The 24375-nt window shown below is 36.7% G+C and overlaps 1 pseudogene; it reads right to left on the bottom strand.

Annotated features, from left to right (window-relative positions):
• Window positions 1–24375, bottom strand: part of LOC107657739 (dihydropyrimidine dehydrogenase [NADP(+)]-like) — a 197262-nt pseudogene that overhangs the window by 159183 nt on the left and 13704 nt on the right.

Raw genomic sequence — 24375 nt, 5'->3', positions numbered from 1 at the left:
GTAACACTCCAAAGAGAAAGGAAAACTTGAAATCGCATCATATGACCCCTTTAAGTACTCCAACTGACTAAACTAGTAATCACAAACTAAGCAGGTCAATTAAATGTCTCCATATGACTTAAAGTCTTTCTTTCAGCACATCAAATGATGAAACTAGTCATGACAAACCAAACAGGTCAACTAAATGCCACCTTATTATCAAAAGTTTTTGTTTAAGTGCCAAAAATCACTGAATCAGTCTTTAGAAACGAAACGGGTCAACTAAATGTCACTGTATAACCTAAATATTTTACTTTAAGTGCTATAAATCACATCGAAGTTAGAAATTCAAATATTGTGACAAAATTAATTTTGTAGGGTGCCACAAGTTTGTTAAAATTTCCAAAGGGTGCCGCGACTAAAAAAAGGTTGGGAAACACTGCTATAAATGATGGAACTAGTTATCACAAACTAAAAAAATTAACTAAATGCCACCGTTTTAGCTAATGTTTCAGTTTAAGCGCCATGAATGACTGAACTAGTCTTAAGAAACAAACGTGTCAACTAAATGCCGCTGACTTAAAGTCTTTAAGCACTACAAATGACAGAACTAGACATCCCAAACCAAAGAGGTCAACTAAATATTGTTACATGACCTACAGTCTTCGAATCGACTGGATCCATTATCACAAAGTAAACAGGTTAACTAAATTGATCTTTAAGTACAACAAAAGACAGAACTAGCTATTACAAAGTAAATTAACGAACTAAATGCCACCGTTTTAGCTAAGGTTGTGGGATTTTTGTTTTTCACTAAGCATGCATACTTGTTTTCTCAAAAACACAATCAAGTACATACATACTGCTTACATATTATTGTAGCCCAGTTTGTGCTGATTACAGTGTTATTAACCTTTAGCCATTAATATGTTTATAAGCAACTGAAAAAAGCACAAATGCCAGGACATGTTAAAACTTCTCCAGGGCCCCAAAACACCCTCGGACCCCAGAGGGTTAAGCAGCATAAATAACTGAACTAGTCTTACGAAATTAAATGGGTCAACTAAACGCCGCCATATGATTTAAAGTGTTTGTTTACAAACAACAGAACTAGACATCACAAACCAACCTACAGTCTTCGAATTGATTGTATGCATTATTGCAAACTAAACATGTTAACTAAATTAATCTTTAAGTAGGCCTACTACAAATGAGAGAAAAATATATCACAATCTAACAAATTAACTAAATGCCACCGTTTTAAGCTATAAAAGACTGAAGTAGCCTTAAGAAACTAAAAGGGTCAACTAAATGCCTCCATATGACCATCAAAAGTCTTTAAGCACTACAGAACTAAACACAAACCAAAGAGGTCAACAAAATATTGCTACATGGCCTACAGTCTTCAAGCTGATTGAACCTGTTATCACAAACTAAACAGTTTAACTACTTTTAAAGTGGCAGAAATGACTAGTAAACACAAACCAAACACCAGAATATGACCTCAACTCTTCATTCAAGAGCCACAAATGACAAACGTTGTGGCTTGAGTTACAGTATGTGTCAAAGTCGAATACTTAGTAATAATGGTTTGCACAGAAGTATGAGCAATAGTACTAGTGGTGCTGCCTAAGAACTAAAAAGAAAGAGACAAGCATGAAGACTGCGGCCGATATGGTGCTCCAGAGAGTCAAATTAAACATTGACAGGTTAGCCAAGCGCAGTTTGCTCCAGGTCGCCATATAGCTGATCTGGAGCCCTAAGGGACGCCTTCTCCTTGCACAAATTAATACCTTCGAGAGGCCGACTGAATGGTGGCAATAAACTAATTTGTTCCCCAAATAATGAAGAATGACTCCCCCCACCAATCCCCCACCACCAGTACTTTGGTCCTCGCCACATCTGTGACTGTTGCCATGGTGACCTGGTCTTACCTCACCGCTTCCCGAAGTGCTCCACGCTCACTCAGAGTCGTGTGTTTGATGTCATCAAAATTGTTCTCTAGCTTCACGCAGCTCTGCGAGAGAGAGTGAGAGAGAGAGAGAGAGAGAGAGAGAGAGAGAGAGAGAGAGAGAGAGAGAGAGAGAGAGAGAGAGAAATTAGATGACAGAAGCGGTGCAGTCATTTATTTGGATGTTTGTGTGTGCGCGGTACATCTCATTGATTGGGGCTGTTACACAGGCTTTGAACATAATCCACTCAAACATCATCAGCGAGACTGTTCCTCCGCGCTCTCATGCAGATTGTACAGCACTGCCAGGGTTGTGCCGCGTGATTCATCAGATGTGACACGGCCAACTCCTGGGCTGGTACGAAATGTCGAAGCGTTCTGGGGCTCGGACTGCAGTTGTCATGGCAATCGACCCTTCTCTAGCCCCTGACCCCTGAAGGGAGGTGAGGAGTTTGAATGAAACCTGCTGGTACGGACAAGCAGGTAATTACAAGGAGACACAATTTCTGCTCCTCTGTACTTTCGATTTAGACCACATTATAAACTCACGCACAAGTTAAACTTACAAACAAGCATACAAAAAGGAATACAAAAAACAACCTCCGCTCCCAAAATTGGCCCAGATTCCTCCCCCATCAGGCTTGAGGGAAGTTTTTTTTTTTTCATTTATTTTTTTTTTGTTGTTTTTAGCTTTTTTTTCCTGACCTGTGAAACATTTTGAGCTGCAATTAAACTAATGCATTACTATTAAAGGGGTCATATGATGCGATTTCAATTTTTCCTTATTAATAGAATATTAAACATAAATTCATTAGAGGTGCTCCGATCACGATTTTTGAGGCCGATTGCCGATCACGAAAAGCAGTATCTGCCGATACCGATCTTTTTGAAGCCTTCTTTTTATCATTTATATCTATTTATAGTGATACTCCAATCAGGATTTTTAGACATTTATTCAGGGCCTGAATTATATTTTTGAAAATGGGGGGAATTCTCCACTTAGGTGACTCTTGTGAGAGGGGAAGCAGCTTTCACAATGGAGTCCGCTACTGATCCGTGGCTGTTTACCACAAACATTCATCCATTATTTTAATTTCAAATCCAAACATTGTCACTGAAAATGCTTTTTCAGCATTGCAATTCTTTTTTTACACAGTACAGTAATACAATCTTTCACAGACATATCTAAACACAATAAATATAAGCAACACATTATTCAATGCTTTTTACTTTTGCATTTACTTATATATTAAGTTGCTCAAGCAAGTGGCAAAACATTTAAACTACTTTTCTTACGTACGATATCTGCTTCGTCATGCCTGGAGCTGATCCGTGCTGGTCGCTGAGAAAATACATCAACTTTGCGCTGTGTATCACCGGATCGGCTTTCACAGTGGACGAAGCGGAGTCCAGCCAGGGTCGTCACATGTGGTTGCCGCAAGCCCGCCGGCTGCTCCTTTGTCGAATCCGCCAGCAGTTCCTCACTCTAGCCCGCCACCGCTCACTCAAGGCCAGCCTCCGCTCACTCTAGCTTCCGGCCTCAACTCACTTAAGCCCGCGTCAGCTCTACTGCCTTTCCTTTTGCGTTGAAATCTTTATTACAATCAATCCTGCGGTTAAAGAACTGTGTTTTCCAACCTCCACGAGTGCCATTGTTGCCTTGTTTATCTAAAAGTGCTCTTTCCCATTTAAACCTAGCAAAAAAGCCATATGTGTTGACTGTGAAACACAGTAGACTTTAATAATATGCATTTATGGTGTAATTACTACATTTTCTTGTCAATCCATGTTCATATTTACTGCAAAAAATGCGCTGTTATTTTAATTCAGAGCTTGCAGCGCAGCAAAAATAGACTCGGTGCAGAAACATTCTCTGCACTGCTGCAGACGCACCGCTCCTGAACGCACTGCCGGACAGCAACCGTGTGCAGTGTGCACGCTTTATTAATCTGTTTACATGAGCGCGGGAAAAAATACGCACCACATTCGCACGTTTGTAATGGGTTTTAATGTTTTTGTCTCGTTGCTCCGGCCGGGACACAGCATCACAGTATGGTGAGGGGCGTAACATTTCCTTGAGGTATTCGGCCAATCACAATGCACTGGATAGCTGGCCAATCACAGCACACCTTGCTTTTCAGTAGGGGTGCTCCGATCAGGATTTTTGAGGCTGATCACCAATCACAGAAAGCAGTATCTGCCGATACCGATCATACATGAGCGCGGGAAAAAATACGCACCACATTCGCACTGCAAACAGAGTAATGTGAACCTGGCATTATGTGTGTGCGTTGCGAGTGTGCATGAGCGCTCAGTCTCCAGGAGAGCGCGCGAGCGTTGAATGGTTAAACACTGGCAAGAATTAAAAAGTAATGCAAATTATAAACTTTAATGACGATGTGACACTGCCTCGATTGTGCAAGTGACAATCCCTGCGTCAACTGTGCATCGTGCAGCTCGCTTATAGTGCAGACGCGATGTGGTGATTTGAAGACATTTGCATATTTTGAGAGAGAGCGCACGCGCTGATTCACTCACGCTGTTTGTGAAATTACGTCTCACACAAGGTTTTCAAATTACTTTATAAGTTATTTAATTAAGAAATATGAACGTGAGTAATGTGCATGAGCGCACCGTCTCCAGAAGAGCGTGCGAGCGCTGAATGGTTTAAACACTGGCAAGAATGAAAAAGAAATGCAATTTATAAACTTTAGTGACGATGCAACACTGTTTCAATTGTGCAAGTGACAATTCCTGTGTCAACTGTGCAGCATGCAGCTCGCTTATAGTGCAGACGCGATGTGGGGATTTGAAGCCATTTGTGCATTTTGAGAGGTAAAGGGAGAGAGCGCGCGGTGATTCACTCATGCTGTTTGTGAAATTACGTCTCACACAAGGTTTTCAAATTACTTTATAAGTTATTTAATGAAGAAATATGAAGGTGAGTACCTCATCTTCAGCATTATAATTATTTCACCCGCGCCGGACAGAGACTGAGATGTGCAGCTGCATGTCGTGCCAAACCTTCTCACGGCAGCGTCATCAGTTTGAGATCGGTTTTTTGAGATCGGCCTTTTTAGAGACCGCCGATCAATTACACCAAATACACAAAATAATGTTCTTTTTAGCAACATCATATGACCCCTTTAATTCTTCTTTTCTTATTATTATTATTAAAATAGTACATATACATACACTACTTTTATTTATAAATATATTTTTTATTATTATTATTAATGTATTTAAATAGCACCCTTCATACTTATTGCTTGCACGTTTATTATTATTATTTTATTTTAAATAGCACCCTTTATACATATTGCTCGCACATTTATTATTATTATTATTATTATTATTATTATCTTAATTAAGTGGTGAATTTACTAACACCGCAAAACGGCACCAGAGAAATAATTCCGCGGGTAAAATAGTTCGTCTATTTCCTGTTGCTGGAATTAAATGGTTGAGATGACTGCAGAGAAGGATTCTACATTTGTGCGATGGACACACTCCTGTTATTTTCAGTTCATCGGAGAAAAAATAAGAATGCATAGTCAGGTGAAATATGTGCGACACCAAACTCTCAACATCGAGAAATAGCACGAGTAAAACCTGGAAACACCTGGACTGGTGCCACTAACACTAAGCTATCGGAGAGAGCTGCGGGGTCGGAGAAGAGCAAAAAAAAGACGGCGGACTAGCGCAGACAAGCAACAAAAATTAAGTTTAACTAAAAATAACAAAATCTGTTTTTATTAAATAAAATGAATGAATATGCAAAATATTTTACTTAAATAGGCTAATTAACAGATTGACAAAACCAAAGGAAAAACTGAGAGATAGGATATGCTGCTGAGTTTGGTTCATATGCTATTTGTGTGGCGCGGCTCTCTACGAAAGTCCACGGAAAGGAAACCGAGATGACAGAAATAAAAGTAAACACTTTGCAGTCTCGAATGATCTGTATGACCAAAAATTACGGAGTATTTTTGTTTGTTTGTTTGTTTCCGCTGTTCGATCGCCGGCGCCTCACGCACACACATAGCCTACATCATTGCAAAAGTTGCAGCTTGTTCATTATCAGAATAAAATACAGTCAGTCAACCACACATATAGATACACTGGTTAATTTAAATAGTGCGTACTGCGTAGTACAATCCGTGCCGTTCAGCCTGAGCTCGGGCCAAACACACATTTGCTCATGTGACGAGGATGTTTTTTTAAGCGCGTTAAGTAAGCCAGGTTTACATAATAAATAATAGTTTAGCATTCAAATACATCGCAAATATGGACACATTTAATTGGATTAATGCCGAATGAAAGAGGTAGGCTGCGCGAGAAGCCATTTGCTTTCAGTTTCGCTTTGAATTAGCCTAATTTTGGCTTGTTTAGCAATTTATATTTTTCATATAGGCTAGGTATTGTGTTTATTGTTTGTACATTATAACACTTCGCTTTATTTACCGGTGTTATTTGTGAATGCAATAATGCGGTTTGTTTAACCTATCTGTGTTTAACCTAAACTACAACGTAACATTAATGTAGACCTACATAAATATGATTTTATAATTGTATGCTATATAGACCTATCACATTACCCTCCACTGGATGTAGAATGAGCAGCCAGCAATAAACTACATTTTGGCATTTTAAAATACTTCAGTGGATATTTTGGTGAAAGTAACTCAAAAGTAGTGTAACGCATTACAATTCAGAGACAGTAATATTGTAATGTAACTAATTACTTTCAAAAGACAGTAACTAGTAATATATAATGTATTACATTTTGGAAGTAACTTGCCCAACACTGAAAATAATACATATGCATATACTACTTTTATTTATAAATATATTTATTATTATTATTATTATTATTATTATTATTATTAATTTATTTAAATAGCACCCTTCATACTTATTGCTTGCACGTTTATTTATTTTTTTTAAATAGCACCTTTATCATATTGCTTGCACATTTATTATTATTATTATTATTTAGCACCCTTTATACATATTGCGTTCACATGTATTATTATTATTATTATTATTGTTATTGTTATTATTAAAATTATACATATATTACTTTTGTTTATAAATGTATTATTATTATTATTATTATTTAAACAATTCAAAGAAAAAAAAAACATCAGGATCAATCAGTCAGTTTAATTCACTATTGTGAAGTAAGCTGTCTACTGGATCAGCCCATGTCTTCCTATCTTATCTACTGATAGTAGAGTTGGAAACTGACTTCAAGCTCAAGCCATGCGTGATGGTTGGAAAAACATGTAATGCAATTTCACATGCAAACTTGACCGTGAATAATTTTTTTATTCATCCAGCTCTCAGGTGACAGTTGGTCCCCATTCAGAACTTGACAGCTCACATCAATCACAACCCTTGAAAGAAGTGTTTCCACTCAGTGGAACGATTCCAGGGATTCCTCTGCATTTAAACCTCTACACAAGGAAAATCATGTGACGAAGTATACCGACAGGACTAACAACGACAAATGTTAGTAATATCGGTCACACTGATTCTCGCTATTAACAAACCATTAACTACAACTTCTGCTTCAATAAACTCATAATTGGCTGCTTATGAATAGTTAGTAAGGTAATAGTTAAGTTTAGGTATTGGGTAGGATTGTGGATGTAGAATATGGTCATGCAGACTATGTGCTTTATAAGCACTAATAAACAACCAAAATGTTAAAAAATATGCATGCTAATAAGCATCTAGTTAATAGTGAGAATGGTACCTATACTAAAGTGTTTTTTTATTTGACTGTAGATGGTTATGTGAATGTGGTAAGAAGCATGTAGTTGAACAAAAACTTTGCTTCAAAGAGCGTTCTACTAATAAATCACTTGACTGATGTAAACAGTGTTCATATTTCTACTATGACAGCAGTGAGTTTGTCAGCACTGCTGCTTGAGTCTCATACAGTAGCAACGGTGGCAAAGCCAGCGTTTGGTGAGGCACGCGGCGGGCACGAGGAGTTTGGAATCTAATAACAGAGCGCGTTCACCCATTTTGACTGACATTCAATTTACATGATTACAGACAAAGTGCAAGTCAGAGATTTTTTTAATTACATTTCCCTCCCTCATCTTTCCATGCTGCTCTCGTCTAACTGAGTGGCATTAACAAATGTTTTATTTTATGTTGCTCAAACAATAAAAACACAATGATATGGAAATTGATCATTATTGCACTGTCTGAGCTTGCGGGTGACAAGGAAATATTGCATTGGGAAGCAGAGATATTTGGGAAATAATGTGCGTGGGCACCGCATTCTCAAAGCGCTCTCTCTGCGAGCTAAAGTCTGTTATTTGAATAACTCAATAACGGCACTCGCACACACATATACGATTTACACTGCAAAAATCAAACTTCAGCTCCCTTGACAATCATGAGGGACAAAGAATAGCAAATATTCAAATATGACAATCAATTTAAAGGGGTGGGATAAGTTCAGCCTGAGAGTGAAATCGCTGGGACCAGAAGCATATTAGTGCCATACCATAATGCACCTATAACCTATAAATCTACAAGAAAAATTTAAATATCCCAATTTTACTATTAATGCGGCCTCAATGTAGAATAAACTGAATTGTTCAAATCTACAAAGTGTATTGAAAAAAATTTATATATAAAACTAGGTGGTATAATGTTTAAAAGTTTGGGGTCTCTAATTTTTTTTTAAGAATTTAATTGTGTTACAAATATTAAACATTAAAATTATCAAAAGTGACATTTATTATGCTACAAAAGATTTCTGTTTCAAATAAATGCTGTTCTTTTGAACTTTCTATTAATCAAAGAATCCTCAAATGCAACATTGTTTCGACTTTTTTTTTCTATTTTTAACTTTAAAAATAATGTTTCTTGAGCATATTAGAATGATTTCTGAAGGATCATGTGACACTGCAGACTGGAGTAATGATGCTGAAAAATAAGCTTTGCCATCAAAGGAATAAATTACATTTTAAAATATATTAAAAAATACTGTATAAAACAGTTTTTTATTCAATTTTAAAATTTGACAATATTGCTGTTTTACATTAATACAGTGTAATAGTGCATTAATATTACTGTATTTTTTCTAAAAAAATAAATAAAAGCAGCCTTGGTGAGCATGAGACTTCTTTCAAAAACTAAAAAATCTTCTGAATTTACATAATAACTATAATTATTAAATATTAAAAAGCTTTACTAAAAAGATGTTTTGAGCAGCTTCCTATTCACACAGATACACTTGTCATTCATATTCACACTCTACGACGAGCAGATTAACAGTCCTCCAGAGATTTAGAAACGTTTCGTTAGCATAAATGAGATTAATAAGACTCATTACATGTAGTGGTACGACACGCTCCTCATCAAATCTGTGATATGGTTTTTAAGGGATCCCTATCAATAATAGTTCTCAGCCAAAAATCTTCAATAATGACTGCGTCTTCCCTCTCCTCAGATGGAAAAAAAGAACAGACCCTAAAGACACTGACAAGACGACCAGCTGTATATGGAAATCTCATTAAAGAAAAAGCATGACAGAAAACAGCCCGTCCCGAGTCTCAACCCATTCAGATGATTCCAGTGCTGCTGGTAGCGCACACACAGCCAGCTGAGCAGGCATAAAAAGTCCTTTGTGTTTTCCTTTATACATTAAGAAGCATGTAAAGCGCAAAAAAGGACTTATTAAGGGTTTCTATTAACATCAAACCCCAACATTGTAATCTCCTCCCCTTCGCCTGAATGGATTAGGCGGCGGATGCGGTGCTCTAATCCATGTAGTGGAGGCTAAATCCTGTGAGGAAAAGGAGGAAAGTGTGGCATTATGGGATGGATGGCATTGGGGGAGGGGGGTTTTGAGGTATGCATGTTCCAGCAGATAAAACGCATTGATCACTGCACCCTTTTTTCACCCGAAACTTACATTCTAGCGCAGTAGGGCCAATATCGGCTCAGGTGCCGGCGATCGATAGCTGTGTTGATCTGTGGCGTGTAATTGTGCCAGGTAATTAGAGATTAGTGCTCGCACACACTTTAATTCACTGCTTAAGACTAAAGCCTGTGTTAAATTAACGCATTGACCAGGCCATTGCATATCATTGGATGTTGGCCAGTTGGTGTTGGAGTAAAGTTAATACAATGTCCAAACGAAGTAATGAAACTGAACATAAAACTGTTAAGAATCAGTTCACAGCCAATCAGAACATATTTAAAAGTTCTATACACCATTACGAGGACCAATGTAATTTCAAAGTGGATGGGACTAACCAGCACAACACCTGGTTATTATGACGCAGAGTAAAGGTCATAGGTCACCTCCTATCAAAAACAAATCTAAATCTTACAACAAAAGCCTTACAGAAAGCTACAGATGTAGCCTCTGTATTAAAGAATTTCGGATCATTTAGTGTTGGTGCATGGATGTTTTCAAGGAAAAATTGTCTTTAAAAATGGTAGTGATATAATGGGTGATCAGACTATGAGTGCTGGATATTGCTTTGGCAACTGTAACATACAAAACAGAGAGATAGATAATAATGAAAGAAGATATGCATTCCCTACATTAGGCTTAAATGACATCAGAATAATAAGATATGGATGGATGGTTGAATGGAATAATAGAACGACAGATAGACAGATCGATGTAACAATGGATGGATGGATGGATGGAACTTTATAACAATAGATGAATGAACGGACAGACAGACAGATTGAACTATAAAATGATATACAGAATTTACCATATAAAAGGTAGATAGACAGAACAACAGATAGACAGAACGATAGATAGAACAATAAATAGAATGATATATAGAACAGATAGATAGATAGATAGATAGATAGATAGATAGATAGATAGATAGATAGATACTATCTCCATTAGACATCAGAATTCCTAAAAAGGATGTTTTTTTAAGTAAAAACATAATTATTTTAAAAGCTTCAAAGAACCCTAATATCACTTAGAAAAAAACTCTTAGCGATCAAATTGTGGTAATTTGTCCGTAATTTATTCATCTAATGAGTGTGAGTTCGAGACTAGATTCAAGGAAGATGCAGGATGATTGGGCTATAAAGGAAAATCTATTTAAGATATTCAGTTTACACTCCATCTTTGGACCTCAGCGGTGACCTGGCGCGGAACAGGAATTATGAAAGCCAATTTGAATTATTTAACGAATTCCAGAAAGGATTCAAATTAAGTTTTTTCCTCTCCCTTCCTTCTCTTTCATCATGTCTCATTAAAGCAATTAGCTCTGATGCCTAATAAACTAGAAGCAGTCCCAACTATAAAGCCCCAGCCAATGACAGGGAACAGAGTTGAGTACTAAGAAGAAGGTCACAAGCCGCATACACAGAGTCATACAGCAATCTGCGTGGTTATAGGGCCTTCCTATCATCCTGTGCCCTGGGTAAATGTTTAAAAGTAAAGGTAGTATAAAGGTAGCGAATGTATAGTGAATTTGCTCCTAAGCTGATTTGCCAGCATTTCACCAACCAGTCAGGCACACATGATCTCTAAACAAATGCTAGTACATTTAAACTGAATAACATGTGAATGCACCTACTGAGACACTTGAAAAGCCACTCTTTTTTGTGCCCATTGCTTTCTACTTTCCACCCCCCTTCTTGTCTTGCCTAAAACCAGTGGGGAAAAAAACATGAGCTTTTGCTTCTGGCAGATATACCTGCCCTTCACAGGACCTGGGGATCATAATGCAATCTGGAGACTCATTAAATTGGATTAGACCGTACAGACAGATTATTAAAAGAAAACCATCAGTAAACAGTGGCGTTATCGGCAAAAAACAAGGGCACTTCAAGTGTGTTTCCACTTCAATCTCCGCAGCTGCTGTAAAACTCGGACTTGTTTTTTGTTTGGTAGATTATCTCCAGCCTCAACCTGTGCTATTGAAGCAGAAAGACAAATATTGGTAAGGCCCCGGTCAGCTAATAGCGTCGACTCGAACCACATTCCCATACGAGACATCGCCTGCAGGGAAGTGTAGCCAAATCTCCTCACCGACAGTGTGCTACAGGTGCACTGAGGGGGAAGGGAGGAAATGTGCGGGCACCAGAGACCTGACGGACCGAGATAACGGCTGACTACATGCCATCGTATTTTCTAGAGAACTCATTTCGAAACTATAGACACCCATGCACTCATGGATTCACTGTAAAAACTATGTTTACAGCCCCTCTGGCATCCGGAACAATTCTGCAGGACAATTATGATGCCGCTTCCGAATCCCTACAAAAGTTATTTTAAGTATCACTAAAACATTCATTGCTTTTTCTTTATGAAGAAGATAAATTTGTGGCAGACGATCCATACGGAAAATCACGAGCGCCTTCACAGAATCAGCGTTCTCCGAACCTCTGACATTTATTGGTGAATTGACTGTGAGAAATGCATTGCATGGAACACAGGCAGGCAAAAAGCATGCGGAGGCATTAGCATTGACTTTGCTGCGAATTCTGATATATAGTGCATAAAGAACAACACGAACTTCCATTTCGTCTCTTGCCGCATACGTCAATATGAGAAACATGTCTTTAAAAAGTAATGCATAAACACTACAGGTGAAAAGTTTGAAATAATTAAGATGTATAATATTTTGTGGAAACCATGATACACTACCATGCAAAAGAAAGAAAGAAAGAAAGAAAGAAAGTAAAGGAGGAGAGGAACCAATTAAAGAAAGAAAGAAAGAAAAGGAGGAGAGCAAACCAATTCATGAAAGAAAGAAAGAAAGAAAGAAAGAAAGAAAGAAAGAGAAAATGAATGTATAAACAAAAGAAAGGAGGAGGAAAGAGAGGGAAGGAAATAAAGCAAAGAGAAGAAGAAAAGGATGAAAAGAAATGAAGGAAGGAAAGAAGGGAAAATAATGATGAGAAAGGAAAATAGTTAAGAAAGAAAAAGAAAGAAAGAAAGATGACAATATAAGTAGAAAGGAAACCAATTAATGAAAGAAAGAAAGAAAGAAAGAAAGAAAGAAAGAAAGAAAAGGATGAGAAAGGGAACAAAAGAGAAAGAAAAAAGAAAGAAAGAAAGAAAGAGAAAATGAACGTATAAACAAAATAAAGGAGGAGGAAAGAGAGGGAAGGAAATAAAGCAAAGAGAAGAAGAAAAGGATGAAAAGAAATGAAGGAAGGAAAGAAGGGAAAATAATGATGAGAAAGGAAAATAATTAAGAAAGAAAGAAAGAAAGCTTTTGAACTTTCAATTCAAAGAATCCAGAAAAAAAATGATCACGGTTTCTACAAAAAAATATTACGCAGCAAAAACTGTTTTTAACATTAATAATAATAAGAACCATTATTAAGAATTAAGCACCAAAAATGCAGCTTTGCATCACAGGAATAAATTACATAAAAAATACGTATTTTTTATATTTTACAATATTACTCTGTTTACTGTATTTATTTGAATAAATGCAGTCTTGGTGACCATAAGAGACTTCTTTCAAAAGCTCCTAATTATCCCAAACTTTTGACCAGTAGTGTATTTGCACAAGCGTAGCGCGGCAATTGCTACACATGTATACTCCTGATACAGTAAACTCACATGCCATATGTTCAATCTATAGCACAGAGCCTTTATGAATTAAATCAGGCCTGTGATCCATCCCCATTGATTAGAATGATGAATTAGGCAGCTGTACATAGCAACAGTGCTGTCAGCGGGGAGTAGATAATCTCCCCTACATTTATACAAATTTATATTTTAAGATAATGTTATATTCTAAAAAATATTTTTATAATTTTACCTTTTTTACTCTAAAGAGGGAACAAGTTTAAAAAAATGTTTTTATTTAGTATAAAAGTGAACATGCGTCATATGATTTAAAATGGAAAAAACAGCAAATAGTACACCTCCATCTTGTGTCTCCACATCAAACAAGCAGGAGGCTCAGTTGCCTTTAAAAGGACAGACGAGGCATAGCGGCCACCTGCCAAAAAACACAAACCCTTCCGTCGCACGCTGGTCTGGGGAGATATTCGTGAGACTTTGATGGCATGTGCCTGGAATCGTAAGATAATTACGTTTAAGCGACTGTCTGAGCGCGTGTGTTAGCGAGTGCGGCTCACAAGTTCTTGTCTTATGATGAAATTCCTGCTCACAGGAAGTCAATAGAGCTGCATGTGTGAGCCTGTATTTAACTGGTATGTTCATTTTAGTAATTTCATTTTTAATACACGTGCATGCAAGACCTGAATGCAGGCGTTCGATATACATAATGTGCATTCTTGCGTCGCTGTTGTGGCAACACACCTCAGTGCTCAAGGGGATGATAGCGTTACATTTAAATTGAGTTTTTATAGCTACAAGTGTTTTAGACCTCATACCTAAGCAAACGATGCTTTGGTCATTTAATATCTTCCATGTTAATCTAGTTAGTTCAGCTGCAATCGCAACAAGCAAGTATATATTTGTGTTGTGCACATAGTGAACCTAGACGTATTTCACATTCAAAACAAATCTAATTTTGACATTTTTCATAATGGATTTATGTGACATTTGCTGCAAGTTTTATTATTTAAATTGATTTAAATTAAAAGTTAAAAGGTTGGTGTTAATAAATGATAAACAAAAACAGAAGTCTGACAATTTGCAGCTTAGGTCTATTGTAAATATTGTAAATTAGGTCTATTATATTTATAACTATAACTATAAATGTTATAAATAATGGCATTCAAATATAAAATGATAATACAATGATAAATGCCAATAATAAATCATTTAATTATTTAATTCATTTTAATTTTGCAAAAATGTTGCAGCTACAGCCATTGGTATTGATAATTTGATAATGACAATATAAGTACTGGCAGCCTTGGTATTTTCACTCAAAGTATTCCTAATATTATCATTTGTAAAGACAAATTAATATAATATAATATAATATAATATAATATAATATAATATATATTAAAGACAGAGTTTTGACTATCTGAAGGTCTTGAATGTGTCAGTTTAAGATGATGTATGTGGACAAATTCAGCTTGAGTTTTTGCGGCCGTGGTGCCGAACACAGCTGCCGATTTCTCAACAAGGCCAAACGAAAGGTTAAAAAAGCATCTACCGAAGAAAGCTAAACAGATGGGTCCAGAGCCAGGAAACAGCCCATCTAAATCTGGAAACAACACTAAGCTCCTCTTTTCTCTGGCTGATTGGTCAGTGAGAGCCCTATTGAGGGGCAGGTGAAAAGATGAGGGTTGAGGGTGATGGAGGAGACGCACCTCACAGCCTTTCTCTGCGTTTCTTTTCCAGTGTTTTTTCTCCATTTTCTTGGTCGCGGTAGAGAGGAGCGCAGCGTGAGTCTGGACCCGAGGATTCAAGGCCAGGATACTCTGAATAGATGGAGAGAGAGAGAGAGAAATAGTCAAGGTGCGCTAAGGTAGTTTCATAATATGCATAACTTGCGACACACAATGGCTTTTGCTTGTGTGTGTGTGTGTGTTGTGCGTCTGAACACTCCCATTCACATTCTTGTACTTGAACAAATGTGAATCTCGGCAAGGACATTTCCAGCGCTCTGGGAAAATAGCAGGCTTTAAGTTTCACAGCTGAACAATTAAGAGAGTTCTGAGGACGAATCAAAAGCATGCCAACAGGCTGTCTTTAAAGAATCAAGAGTGAGTTTAGCAGATGCTTGTCATTCCTAAACTAACATGCCGATGATGCCGCAGCATCGTTTCACACTGGAGAGATGCAGACAGCTGACCTTCAAACTCATTCACTTTCAAAATATGCAATTCTTCTACAAAAACAAGCACAAGCATTCACACAATGTGTCAGCTTCCCACGCAGCTGTGTATGTAACATTACGAAAGGATTTTAGAGAATTTCAAGAGGGTTATTTCGTTTTTATTGCAAAGCAGATTCACTATTACTATTGCTAATAATTAGTATTAGTGATCTGAACAACCCTTAACCCTGAGAATTAAACTTCTATGCATGATATATTTATGTATTATGTGTTAAACTTTGTGTAATTCCTACTGCACGGTGTGTTAATTTACCTAACAGACAATAAACAGCCAGGAAAAGAAAAAAAACACCCCAAACACCTTAGCAACCATGTTTAAAACAAACCAGAACGTATAGACCAATTTGGAGTAGACGGCACAGTTGCACGCACATAGTGGTGGCAGAAAAACGCTGGTAACAAGTGGAGGGAACAGGTAAAATCCAGGGAATAAGAGAAAAAAAATATTTTTGCAATGTCAGAATCGGAATGCAAATCATTTTTAAAGAATATTGTCATCAAAGACGTTAATTGACGCTAAATGCAGACATTTAAATGGACAGACTATGGATGAAAACTGCTATGAGTACTCTACTTTTAATGCATAAATTTGATTTAAACAATAGGTGAACATAATATTCACATATGCAGTTCATAGGGGACGTATTGTATTAGCCCTACAGTTACAGCATGAAATACTATTCAAACCTATTACTATTTACATTTTGCATAACATTTATTTTATCTCACAATTCTGACCTTTTTTCTTGCAAATGCAAGTTTATATCTCCTAGTTCGGACTTTATAACTTGTTTAACTCAACAATAGTGAGTTTGTCAATTCAGAGGAAAAAAAGCCAGAAGTGTGGGATATAAACTCATGATTCTAAGCCGAGGGGAAAAGAAAGAATGAAGAGCTGTTTTTCCTTATCAGAATTATGAGATATAATCTCAGAACTGCAAGCATAAGGTCAGAATTTTAAAATATACACTCAAATTTACCTTTTTTATTATTTTATTCCATGGCTTGCATAGACTGTTACTTGAAAACTGTCATTTTCTGCCACCAGATAGGCTCCACCCACAAAAAAATCATCACTGTTTGCAAACACCGAATTGGTCTATTAGCCACTGCACAGCAACTCTACTTCAACATCCACACTATCCTAACAACCTCAGCAACACAATAAAAACTATTCAGAACTTAGCAACACTATGGCAACTTCTAAAAAACACTTGTTAAAAACACCCTGGCAACCAACCTAACAATGCCCAAGCTGCCAACCTCAACCCGACTGCATAACAACATATAAACCATTTAGATCACCATAGCAACCAATTATCAACCAATTATCAATTATCAGCAACCTCGCAACATGTTAAATAACCAATCACAACACATTAGCAACTGCATAGCAACACTATTCAATCACTCACAACATTAAACCGTCATAGAAGCCTCTTTGCAATATATTAAACACTCGGGTACTGAATGAGTCTACAGCAACCACTTACAGTAGCAATGCCCTGAGCAACCACCTAGTAACAGCACAGCAACATGTTCAGAAACATTCAGAACACCACCTACCAACACTATTGCTGTGTCTCATTTAGAAGGCTGCGCCCTTCGGAGGTCGAATCCTCTGGAGGTCGCATCCTCTGTAGGATGCATATACGAAGTGTCCTCAACCTAGAATTAAACGAGACGGCCTTCATAGGACAGACGGAAAAGGAAACAGGAAGTATCACGTTGCTATGCCAACACATTTAGAGCATCATTGCGCTCTCACACTACTTAAATGAAGGAAAATTATTTCTAAATTTGGAAAGTAATTTGAAAAAAAAAATGCTTCACAAAGTTTTTGAAAGTTTATCCGTTTTTACCGAGGCGATTTAAGGTAAGTTGTAAATACCACATTGTACATTATAGTGTGTACATCTGCCGGCGCCGGCATTTTTCAAATTAACAACGGTTGTTTACGGCGACGCAAAGAATTGTGGGTTATCTGTAGCAGCGAAGGATACACCTCATGCATCCTCCAAATTCCTGTGAAAGAAGGTCGCATTCGAAGGTCGCATTCGGAGTGTCCTACTCGCTTTTCTGAAATGAGACCGCCTCGATGACGTATGCAGCCTTCGAATGCGACCTCCGGAGGGCGCAGCCTTCTAAATAAGACACAGCTTATAACATGTTGAAAACCACCTGAAACAGCTCAACAAATCTTAGCAATGCCCTAGTAACCACCTAGCAACTGCATAGCAACATAATTAACAAATGTTTTATTACCATAGCAACCTATTGCAACTACCCACAGCATCCTAGCAACTGCATAGCAACACATTAAAACCTATTTAGAACACTTTAGTCGCATAGGCTTATAGCAATGAAACTACCCACAACACCCTAGTAGAAACCACACAGCAACACTCGTTAAAACCATCTTATTCACCATACAGCAATGTTATTCCAACTACAAACAGCATCCTAGCAACCACATGACAACACTCTAGCAACTGCATAGCAACACATTAAAAACATTTAGAACATTTCATTCACCATTTAACACTGTTATTGTCATTATCCACAGCACCCTAGCAACCACATAGCAACACATTAAAAACCAGAAGCAGGATCACCATATAGCAACATCTACCGCTACAATCTACAATCTACCGCTAGCAACCGCATAGCAACACATTAAAACCATTTAGAACACTTTACTCACCGTGTAACAACGTTACTGCAATTACCCACAGCACCCTAGCAACTACATAGCAACCACATAGCAACACATTAAAACCATTTAGAACACGTTACTCACCGTAAAACAACATTACTGCAATTACCCACAGCACCCTAGCAACCGCATAGCAACACATTAAAACCATTTAGAACACTTTACTTACTATATAACAATATTACTGCAATTACCCACAGCACCCTAGCAACCACATAGCAACGCATTAAAAACCATTTAGGACACTTTGCGCACTGTATAACAACATTGCTGCAGTTACCCACAGCACCCTAGCAACCACATAGCAACACGTTAAAACCATTTAGAACACTTTACTCACTGTATAACAACATTACTGCAGTTACCCACAGCAACAATATAGCAGGGACTGGTTAACGTGGGTGCTGTGGGTTATTGCAGTAATGTTTTTATATTGTGAATAAAGTGTTCTAATCCACATTTCTTACTATGTACAGGAATTTCCACTCAACAGCAAATGCTACAAAACCTTTCGTGGCACGTGAGGAAAAAGACAGACAATAATGTAAATATGACATTTTTTCTCTCTTTCTTTCCTGTAGATGACAGGTGTAGTTGAGGCTCTCAGAGTGGCCGGGGTGGGTCTACCTGAGGCCACTTCCCTTTAATCAAAGCTGAGTGTCTCTCTGCGCCCCCTCTCCAGCATCTCCCCTCTCGTCCTGACAACAAACACACTGGCTCACACCTCTCCATTACAATCAGGACTGACCCACTCAGCGCCAGAGACCAAGTGCTCCGGCAGGCTAGCGGCCAAACCAATCCGTAATCACATGCCTTCTCGGTTCAACACATTCATTCAGATGCCTGTACGAAGACACAGCCTTTGTGATTTTTGACTGGAAGAGCAGAGTTTGAAGCTTTTGTAAACGAGATGGAACGTGATCGTACAATAGATGATTTTTATAAGTGGTTATTGCAACAAGTTGCTAGGCAATCGTAAACACCCTACAAGGTAGGCTAATGAAATAATACATGACAAAAATGTCATGTACATACAGTATATAGCGCACATTTTCTGTTTTCAAAATGTAAAAAAACAACTAAAATATTAAAATGTGCAAATAATAAATAACAGCAATTTATAAGCAACAAATATAATCAAAATAATATTTAAATATACTCTATAAATAATAAATATAAATATTGTTTGTAATATTTTGTAACAGATTTTTTTCTTTTTTATATTTATTTATTTATTTATCTTATGCTCACCCAGGCTGCATTTATTTAAACAAAAATACTGTAAAAAACAGTGAAATATTATTACAATTAACTATTTCCTATTTTCATTTATTTTAAAATGCAATTTATTGAATCTTCAGCAGGCATTACTCTAGTCTTCGGTGTCACATGATTCTTCAGAAACATTTCTTAATATTATCAATGTTGAAAAAAGCTTGTGCTGCTATATTATATTTTTTTATATATTTATTATATTATATAATATTTTTTATGGAAACCATGATACAGTACTTTTTTCAGGTTTCTCTGAGGAAAGAAGGTTTAAAAGAACTGAATTTATTTAAAACAGAAATAGAAAACATATGTAAACGTCCATATATGAACAAAATTATTTTAAACGGTGGTGGTACAGCACATAATGTGTATTTATTACTAAGTGCTTTTATTCCTTTTATAGTTTTAAGGCCCCGTTGATGATGTCATTTCCTTAAATGTTTCCCGTTTAATTGTTTTGAAGGCACCACAAAGCAACATTCTCTTTTTCAAGTTCCTCAGTCACTTTGAGATATTTTTCTTTCTCTTTTCAACCTTTCCCAACAACATCGGCGACCAACCGCACGCAATTAGTGTCCCGCAGGCAATGTGACAACACATGAAGCTTCGTCTTTTAATATTTTCACAGTAGGCAAGATGAAAGTCTATTTCATACAGAGGTATGAGATGTTAAAAGGGCCCGCAGACGTTGGGTAACCTGCCTCTCTCCCACGGCGCTCGACTCTAGCGCCTCTACAAACGTCCCGCTCTTCCTAAAGCCAGACATCAGCCTATTAATATTTTAATTTCACACCTAATAAAATGTAGTTAAAGCACTGTGTGAGATACAGGCCGAAACAATAAAAATCCACCTCTTCGGGTTTTATAGTGTTATCCGTTTTCATATAGTGTGCAGAAGGAAAGCTAATATGTTCTTTGGGGCCAAGCCTGTAGGTAAACCGGGAGCTAATAACAAGGTTGTTCGTCGGAGGAGAAATCCTAACGGGATTCGGGGACTGTAATCAGCCCGGGGCAGCAGTGACGCAAAAACAACTAACCTCCACATTTCTAACTACTCCAGTTTGTCCTCCATGTTCATCCTGTGGCGCATTCGTCAGGTTCAAAAGCAGGCTTGCGATAGAAACACGCCGTTTGTTTGAGGTGGTCTGAAAGATTAGAAATGTTCAAACACAATTAGCATCTGCTGCCCAATGGGAGGACAGGACACAGGAAAGTCTATGCTTTATTAATTAAGAAACGTTCTCTGCACAAAACAACTCCAGTGATCAGATCAACCAGAGGCGGTCAAAAACAAACAGCTATTAGAAGAGTTTAAACAATGACGTTAGAAAAGTATATTTATTTAAGAACATCTGCATGCATAATAAATAAATGTAATTCATTAGGACAGTGCTATTCCCTGCAATAATTGACAAGAGCTTTAAAAACTTCTTCTATAGCCAAAATTTACTTTTTAGATAGTCATTATTACTATTTATTTTATATTTTGAAAACAAAACAAAATAAAATTACAAGACAAAAAATAAAATAAGATTATTATAAAATAATAATAAAATTATCAATAAAAAACAAAATAATCAAATAATCTTTTTATCACTATTTTTAGTATTCATTAAAATTATATATAATAAAATATATATTTTTATATTTAATCAAATAAAATAAAGATTCCTTGTCACAAAATAACTGAATTTATTTAAAATAGAAATAGAAACAATATTACTTTAAATGGTGATGGTATTTACTAATAAAAAATTAAATAATGAAATAAAAGAAAAGAAAATAATAATAAAAAAGAAAAGGATTCCTTGATTTAAAAAAGGTTCAAAAGAACATTTATTTAACATAGAAATAGAAAATGATGTCCATATAATTAGTCCATATATGAACAATATTATTTTAAATGGTGGTGGTTTAGCATATAATGTGTAGTTACTAATAAAAATAAAATAAAATAAAGTGTTAAATAGATTGTTGCTATTCCATGGTTAATACATGTATTCACATCTTCTATAATTTGTTCTGGAACATTAAACTAAAGTAAGTAAAAATGCAATTTTGCAACTAGATTCTTGTTTCCAGCTTGATATTGACCCTCTCTCCTCAAGTGGAAAATGTACAAGAGAAACAGATGTATGCTGGAACTGGGCTACAGCAAACGCTAATGATGCCTGACAGATGTTTACTCTGCCTCAACTACAGAATGTTTGTATGAAGAAAGAGAAGAAGCTACCTATTCTGCTACATCTTCTGTACTTAATACTACAGTCCAAGCACCATTCATATCCAACGAGTTCACTGATCTTAGAACAGACAGAGCACTATATAGCAGGATGCAGTCTGAATACATTCCTATAAGATCAGTTCCTCAAAACAGCAGCTTTAACATTCTGCTAAACTTCTCCTTTTATGTTCCACCCAAGAAAGAAAATCCTACCATTTTGGAACTCCATAAAATTGACTCTAAGTGAACTATCCCTTTAAAGGTTTTCCATCTTTCACCAAACGTCGGAAGGACTCTGCTCTGTGATGTCAAGACGCCAATGAGATCGACACCACGCATGAGATGAAATATGCATTCATACCTCCCAATCAATACTACTGTACACACTGCAGGGCAGCATTCGCATCTTAAAACATCGTTCCACAAGAGAGCAGACGCATCTTTAAGGCTCAGAAGGAAAACAACATTAAGATTTAGAGAATAAACACAAATACTGTACAAGCTAAGCACTGGGTGTTCGCTCACACAAACATCCAGGAGGCTTCTCGCTCCCCAGACAAAACGTTCGCCGCAGCGCAGCTGATAAATGCCAGAGTCACAGACAGTCTTGAGTCAGGCATGGATTTTTGCAGTTATTCAGCATTCCTTGAGGAGCCTAAGCCAAACAGGGGCTAAGTGTGTTATCAAACAATATTTAAAATGCCACATTCCCCGTTGTATGCGTGCCCTTTGCGGTCGGAGAGGGCCACAGCAGTGCGGAGACATGAGCATGGTAGCGCTGACAGCCCTTTCCGCACCGGACCCATCTGCATGCCTTAGATGGTTCCACGGGGGAGCCGCTGCGTCTGTTTTTATCACTCTCCACTGATCACGCAGCCCAAACAGATGGAAGATCAATAACCAGCGCTGCCCAGCCACATCAGGCAAACTGCAGCCCCATAGAGAAAATCAGATAGGGAGTCTCTATGATGGACAACGGGAAATGGCAAATCAAACTCTGCTGCAAGTGCTAATTAATGTGGGGCTCAAGCCCGGGCTGAATTCTGCACCAAAGTGCACATGGAACGAACCACTTTGTATAATTCAAATGAACTCTGGAAGCTTCTACAAAAAGTAAAAATGTAATGCATGTGTGGATAATCATAAGTGAATATACCGGCATTGCTTTTAAACAACTCGCATGTGTAAACAAATAATTTGCATAAAGCAAAGTTTAAAACATTAACTTGGAATTTGTTGCTTTATTGCATATAACAAATGAATATTAGTAAAATACATCACTAAACATTTCTTTGTACTATATCTTTGTGCCATAGATTGTTTCTCTTTAACAAAATATTTTTATATTTTTTTATACAACAAAACAAAATAAAATCACATGACAAAAAAATAAAATAAGACAAAATAATAAAAATAATAAATAAAAAACTAAATAAAATCTTATTTTGAAAATAAAATAAAATAAAAAGGATTCCTTGATAAAAAAAGGTCCAAAATAACCAAACTTATTTAAAATAGACATTTAAGTCGTTATTCACTGAAAATCTTTCTCTAAAAAATCTGAACCAATAACGTTTTGCATCCCTGATCTCATACCTGGTGATAGGGGTGGGCGATATGACCAAAATCTTGTATCACGATATGAGTAATTTTATATCACGGTAACTATATATATCATGATATAGTTATTTTTCTTTAAATAAGGTTTTTATGATATTAAAATCTTTGATACCATATAATTTTCATAATGCTTGTCACCAATGTCGATATCAAACTAATACAAGAAAATAATACAAAAAAACAAAACAAAACAAAAAAAAACTCAAGCTCACTGGAGATAAATAAACAGTCGGTGATGAAATAAGAACAAGAAACTAATTACAAGTAATAGGACAAAAAACAACAATAAATAAGAAATACATTGTTTAAATTAATTACTCTTCACGGTGTAAGTTATATCTATCTATCTATATCCATATCCATATCCATATATATATATATATACAGTGGTGTGAAAAAGTGTTGGCCCCCTTCCTGTTTTTTACATTTTTTGCATATTTGTCACACTTAAAAGATTCAGATCATCAAACAAATTTTAATATTACACAAAGATAATGCAAGTAAATACAAAATGCAGTTTTTAAATGATTATTTATTTTATTAAGGGAAAAAAGCTGTCCAAACCTGCCTGGCCCTACGTGAAAAAGTAATTGCCCCCTAAATCTAATAACTGGTTGTGCCACGCTTTGGCAAAAAAATAAGAAATCAGGAAGGGGGCCAACACTTTTTCACACCACTGTATGTATATATATATATATTAGGGGTGGAACGATACCGTCACGGTACGGACATCTAGGTTCGATGTATGAGGCCTTACAATTAGGGATGCACCGAATGTTCGGCAACCTAAATTATTCGGCCAAAAATATAAAAAAAA

Source organism: Sinocyclocheilus anshuiensis, unplaced genomic scaffold (assembly GCF_001515605.1).
Source record: "Sinocyclocheilus anshuiensis isolate Anshui unplaced genomic scaffold, SAMN03320099.WGS_v1.1 scaffold119, whole genome shotgun sequence".
NCBI classification, from domain to species: Eukaryota; Metazoa; Chordata; class Actinopteri; order Cypriniformes; family Cyprinidae; genus Sinocyclocheilus; species Sinocyclocheilus anshuiensis.
Note: the sequence above shows the minus strand (reverse complement) of the source record. Positions and strands in the feature narration are given on the sequence as shown.